Raw genomic sequence first — 7,030 nt, 5'->3', positions numbered from 1 at the left:
GACCATGTCGTAGGAGATGTAGGAGAATGTCAAGACCATCAGATACCGAATCTTGTCAATCCTGATTATGCCGGGACCATTAAATATCAAATCTAGCCAATTTTCATTATGTTGAGGCCATCAAATACCGAATCTAGTCATCCTAATCAAATCTTAGACAGACTTAAAAGACAAAAAAATAAAATTTTATAATTCTATAATATATTTTTTTAAAGTTAAAAACTACCATAGAGAGAGAAATTTGTAACATATGACATAGCGTAACAATAAAGGTAAGACCATTTCTTTGGCTATAATGTCGGTGGTCCTTAAATAATATTGCATATATTCGTTGTCATTCTAATCCACTATTTTATTTATTAGTTTATTGGTAATGGTCCATTGTACGTCAAGTAAAGTGGAATTGGTCAAATTCAAGAATTTCCAATCACGTTGAATTCATATAGGTTGAAAGCGTCTTCCAACAGTGACACATTCTCCCTTTTCTTCAAATTATATATGAGGTTGAACAAGAATTTAAGCTCTTGAATGGATCAATTTTTGAGTTTGTAACGACCCATGTTTAGGATTCGGATCAGAATTCAAAATTTGGATTCGGTATCTAATGGTCTCTGCATCCCCTGCATCCCCTGCAAAATGATCGTGTTACTTACTCCTCATTTCTAAAAGTGAAGACTATTCCCACATACCTATACGAGTAGAATTGTTCAAAGTAAAGCATGCTTAATCATCGAGTTCTTATGATTGAATTATCAAAAAGGAAGGTGCACTTTGTTGGTATAGGTAGTGACTTTTAATTCTTTCAAGTCTTTCGAACGTGGTCTCAGTTCATTCATGTATCCCTCCTTTACTCAAGTGTCACAGAGTTAGCATTCACATGTTAGTTTTGTCTTCTAATGTTATAAAAAGACATATCTTAGTTCTTTCATGTATCCCTCCTTGATCGGGAGCCACAGAATTAACGTTCACATGTTAGTTTTATCTTCTAATGTTATAAAAAGACATTAAAAAAATTTCAGTAATATGTCTCTCTAAACCCCACTCACTTTCTTCAAGGTTGTAAGTAAAAGTCTTTGTGGTTTTACTCCACTTTCTCTAAGGTTGTAAGAACTCAAACCCACCGCTAGTAGATATTGTCCAATTTGAACTGTTATGTGGTAGAGGTTTCCACACTCTTATTAAAGAATGCTTTGTTCCCTTTTCCAACCAATGTGAGATCTTACAATCCACCCCCCTTGGGAGTCTAACATCCTCACTAGCACATTGCTCGATGACTAGCTCTCATATCATTTGTAACAACTCAAGCTCACCGCTAGTAGATATTGTCCTCTTTGACTCGCTATGTATCATCATCAGCCTCACTGCTTTAAAATGTTTATGCTAAGGAGAGATTTCCATACTCTTATAAAGAATATTTCGTTCCCCTCTCCAATTTGGTGAATTGACCAAATATGAAGCTGGAAATATAATATCACTAAATAGGATTGACTTCTTCCCTTTATATCATGAGCAAATGAATAGTTTTCTTAAGTGCTCATTACGAGGCTTAAACAATAGGCTCCCACTATCTCATTGGTTCGAGAGAGACTTAGTTTATGATTGAATAATAATTAAAAAAATGTTCATTAGATAATCATTTGTTCTTAAGGTATAAAATATAATTATATGGGTAAAGCAAACTATGGACATAACTTATCCTGTAGTGCATAAGATGGTAACTCTAGTACTTATGATATGCTCGGACTCTTTTCTACTAGTTTCAAATTTTTGGAAGCGTTTAAGGTTAATATGACTATGTTTTAGCTAGTTTAAATTTTTGGAGTACAGTTTAAATTATTTTATGCAAAATTAAGTTTAGTTAGTTTAAATTATTTTAAGCAAAATTAGGCTTAGTAGTTTAAATTATTAAGTGTAAGTTTAAATTATTTTATATAAAATTAGATGAGTCAACTCCCACAAAAATTCTAATGGATGATTGCAGGACTTCTTAAGTAGAATTAAATTTCAGAGAGTAACATTAAGGTAGTATCAAGCATCAAGGAGTTATAGTAGCTTCGGCCTAGGCCAACCAAGTGACCCACCGTCAGTTTTGTTATAATTGTGTGTTGTATGATGGCATGTGTCCTTGGCTTCGCAGTGTCATATGCCCGTATATAAAAACTATTATGAAATGATATGTATATGATATGATACATGAATATTATGTTGTACATGATAAATTGATATGTTATGATAGGATATGTTAAGATATGATATGTTGAAGGTATGATTGTGACTGTTATGATATATGATATGGTATGATATATGCATGATGTGAATTGTTACGTGCAAAGACATGATAAGTTGTGATATGGTTTATGTTTGACATAAATGATATATGATATGATTGACATGCAAAATGACGAATTGGCATGAAATACAACCCTAATACACACATGGAAGATATGATAAAAATGATATGATATGAAGGAAGATGCTAGCAGGGCTGTAGTAAATGATAATGAAAATGGGAAAAGGTTGGGACATTGTGTGTTTATGCATCAGGGATATCCATTCTCCTTTTACGATAGTACAAACATGTACACTACGAGGCAAGAAAACGATCGTTATGTTTACCATAATGTTGCCATGACAGTCGTTATTCCTAATGGACGTACGGCATCAACAACTACTAGAGAATGCTCATTCGACCAGAAATGGGCTCCGGAGGTGTGCGAATCGACTGGTGGGTCCATAATCGCACGTGTGGGCCGTGTGTAGAAAATTAAGTATATATCCAATTACCCGCTTAGGGTAGCTACCGTTGGAAAATAGACTGATATGATAGGTCTCACTCATGATTTGTATGTACTTGCATTTAACCCAATAAGGGGGTCGGTTACTGAGTATTTCTTAAAATACTCAAGTCATGTGCTGCTCTTATTTTAGATTAAAGGGAAGACATCCATGTACGACTGACTACAACATCACAATTAAAGGTCACGACACATGCATAGGATAGTGGTAGTATTTTGTTGTGTCATTTTAAAGATGTTTTCGAACAAGTAAATTCGTGGCAGTGTTTTAAGATGAAGTTTATGTTTTATGATAAAATTTTAACGTTTATTCCGCACAAAATGATTAACGGTAGCAACTCTAAATAAGTAAAAATTTAGAGACGTTATATCGACAATCCTAAATCGACTATATTTATATCTCGAGGACTAAACTTCTAAATTAATTATCTTAACTTGATTCCTTCCCATCTAATTCACTATAACTGGATCTACAATAATATAAGTTCTTACCAAATCAATTGAATGTCCTAATCTTTATAAAAGTATGTCTTAGAACATGGGACAATACAAAATGGTATGATATCAAAACACGAACATACCATCTATCAAAATGACCTAATAGTATCCCTACATTCACGAATCAAAAGTATTTAGTGTAACATTCTACAATCTCATGAGAACGAAACACTTTTTATAAGGGTGTGGAAACCTTTTCCTAACATATGCATTTTAAAGCGTTGAGGGAAAACTCGAAAGGAAAAATTCAACGAGAACAATATCTGCTAGAAGTGGATTGAGCTTGAGACTGAGCGGTTACATTTAGTGATTAGACACAAATTTATTGAAAGGAGACATGCGAGAGATTGGAAGGTTTTAATGGGAGGTTGAATGAGATAGAAAGGGATGTTAAAAAGAAAGGATAGAGATGAGGTAGATGAAGCCTCCTTGTCAAAACAAAGCGCGTTGAATGGCTTGTCCTTGTCGGTTGTCTTTGTTCTTTGCCACCTAGCAACACACTACCCAAATCCATATTATCATTGCTTTTATTTATTGGAATGGGTCATACTAATTTTTATTCATTCCATTAAATTTGACTATATTTTAAGAAATTTAATGATGATATGACCCATTAAAATTTTAAAATTGTCATTTTTTAAAAGGAGATGAATTAAAATGGACGTTTTGGAAGTGCCCGAACATTTGAAAGTACATATACTTTTAAATTTGTGTACAGTAAATTTCTAAACTTTAAAGATATCAAGTTTAGGGTTCTATTGGATATAAAATTCAATTTTATAATCAATAGATTTGTTAACTTTTAAGAAGTTCAAATATATAAACGACTATTTTTTCTAATAAAATGAAGACATCACTACATGGTAGAAAAATTGATCTAAAATATTTCATAAATGATGCTATAGACTTAAATGTTTGAAATATCTATTTATTTAAAAAATTAACATCAGTGAAATAGCGGAAATGAATAATAAGTTCAAAGCAATGAAATTGTCCTAATATAATCCAATGGCTACAATCTAAACAGAAATGTAACTACCCTAGCGTCGGTTCCATGGCCTTACAACGACTCTGTCATCCGTACAGCGTACCTTACTTTTACCTGAAAAAGAAGTAACATGCGGCTTGACTATTTAAAAATACTTAGTAAGTAGCTCCATTGTTGGGGTCTGGAAATGCAAACATACACATTCATGGTGAGACTTGTCTTTTTTTTTTAAATATCATGGCATGGCTTAAGGTTCCGTTTTTCAATCCAAGCAGGATTTGATGTGTAGTACTTTCCTATACATGACCCACACACAAGCATATGGACCCACCAAGTAGACTTGTATATGTGTCCTCTAGACCTCACTCATAAGACTAGGGTACGCTCACGATGTCAGACGTCACAGTCGTGCTTGTCCAACGCGTGTTCTTGAGGTTAGAGATCTTGAGAGAGAGTAGAGAGAGAAATTTGAAATTTGCTCCAAACAGTCTTTTGGAGCCAGAATTTCATCGAAGTTTCTTCACAAGGCTTGCTCAGTAAGTTGAGGTCATTCTAAGCTTTTAAATCACTCAATTCCGTCAAGAATCGAAGAAGAACCAAAGGTAAGTATTTTGAGTTCATGATTTCATTTTTCCTTGAATTCGGAAGTTTTAATTAGAATTACGATATGAATTTTTAGTAGGTTGACATATTTCACACATGTTTTGTGAAGGAAGTCGAAATTGATTCAGACTAGAAGGCGGTGTTCTAGCGAATATCAGGAATCTATAAGATTATAAGTTAGTTTTGAATCGACTTTGGACTCGATTATTTCTTGTTCTGATTGAAAATAAATTATGAGAAAAAATATGTTAGTGAAGATGGATTGGATTTTTAAAATTTTGGTGAAGAGATCGTGTTGATCCAAGTTATGAGAAAAGATCTACGAAAATGTTAAGAAAATAGGTTGAAACGTGCGAATTCACCAGAATCTGAAAAATCTACCTAATTATTTGAAATTTTATAGGGGGTGTAGTTCAGATGGTAGAGCGCTCGCTTAACATATGAGAGGTACGGGGATTGATACCTTGCATCTCCATTTCCTTTTATTCTTCATTTCTTATAATGATCATTAGAATTAAGAGTTGCATTAACAGAAATGGTCACTACATATGGACAGCATTCGTCATGGACGACGTCTCGTCTCACAGCTCGACTTTTTCTCATCTTGATTTCGATACTAACCTTAGTTTTGAGAATTTTGGAGCTCCTAACATGCGGTAAAACTAGCTCGGAAATGACTTTAGTGGTTAGAAAATGCATTTTAAGGACTTTAGAAAGGAGTTTTCGGATGAATACGTATGTATCTTATGGTAAAATTATCGTTATGCCCCTATGTTGAGATTTATGAGAACCATGTTATTTTATGTATTATGTGAGGCTAGAAAGAGAATATACATTACTAGAATATGAGTTGGACAATAAAGACGAATGTGGTATGAATAATATAAAGAAATTTTAAAAATGTCCATATAGACGAATGTGGTATGAATAATATAAAGAAATTTTAAAAATGTCCATATGATGAGATTTGTGATGAATGATATTTTATATGTTTTTCGTGATGTTAGAAAGGAGGATGGACTATTGTGATTTGTACTCTGGGTGATGGAGGGATGTTATCTCCCCATTGAGTTTGCTTACTTGTTTGTGTGCATGATATAATATGTGTTAGCTACAGGTGTTTGATTGTGTGTTCTCCCTGTAGAGCGTGTTTATCTACATTAAGCTAAGATGTTAGAGTTAGTTTGGCTAGAGGATGACCTAAGTCAGGTTGCCTTCAATAGACTGAGCAGCTTAGAATCGTGAGCTTATCAAAGGGTCTAGACCTTAGTGCTTCCAAACTAAGAAAGACTTGAGGATTCAGAACAGAGGAGCCTAGAGTCGAAAGTCCGCGTTAACTACCTAGTCGCCTTAGGAATCAGACAAATATGCAACTATACAGATTTCTAAGAAGAACTACGATCACTTGGAATTTGCATGCATGCTAAAAAATCGGGTAGTAAGGCATGTTCTATACCTAGGAATGTAGGAATGATGTGCCTTATGCTTTATTTGCGAGTCTAGATGTGTTAGAATCGTTGTTTACTATTTTACATTATCATGTTATGATGTAGGATGAGATTTTTTTGAAATCTATGTTCTGAATGCTTGATAGATGTTATTGCCCCATTGAACAAATTGTTTGTTGCATACGTGAATTGATGTACATGATCTCCAAGTGTGTGATTGTATGTAATTCTCCCTATAGAGTACTAGTAGTAAGGACAGCCTTAGACTTGAACGGAATGCCTCCAGAGAACAACCCTATGGATTTGTGAGTGACGAATAGTGGGTGAGACCACATGCTCCTAAATAATCTAGATTTAGTTGTTGATATTGCATAACCTGGAGGTGTGGACCTTCATCAAGGCCACCAAACCACCCTAGAGACCTAAACGATTACCACGTTAACACCAGAGGAAAATGAGGTACTATGCAGGCCAGCAGCAGACGGTGCAACATCGAGTAGCTTCCGCACCTTTTCCTCTCTGATTTAGTACTCTTGAGATAGGCGTGAGGTCGGTTAGGGTTGTGTGACCTGAGTGTAAGATTTTAGTTGGACTACCCTGAATAGAGGATTCGACCTATGGGAGGTGTTAATCATGTCGGTAGTTAAGAGAGTTGGTGCGTGTGGGGGGTAGTGCCCTTGACTTTGGGAGACTTCATG

The sequence above is a fragment of the Cucurbita pepo genome, chromosome LG10 (assembly GCF_002806865.2).
Source record: "Cucurbita pepo subsp. pepo cultivar mu-cu-16 chromosome LG10, ASM280686v2, whole genome shotgun sequence".
NCBI lineage: Eukaryota > Viridiplantae > Streptophyta > Magnoliopsida > Cucurbitales > Cucurbitaceae > Cucurbita > Cucurbita pepo.
This window is presented reverse-complemented; position numbering follows the sequence as displayed.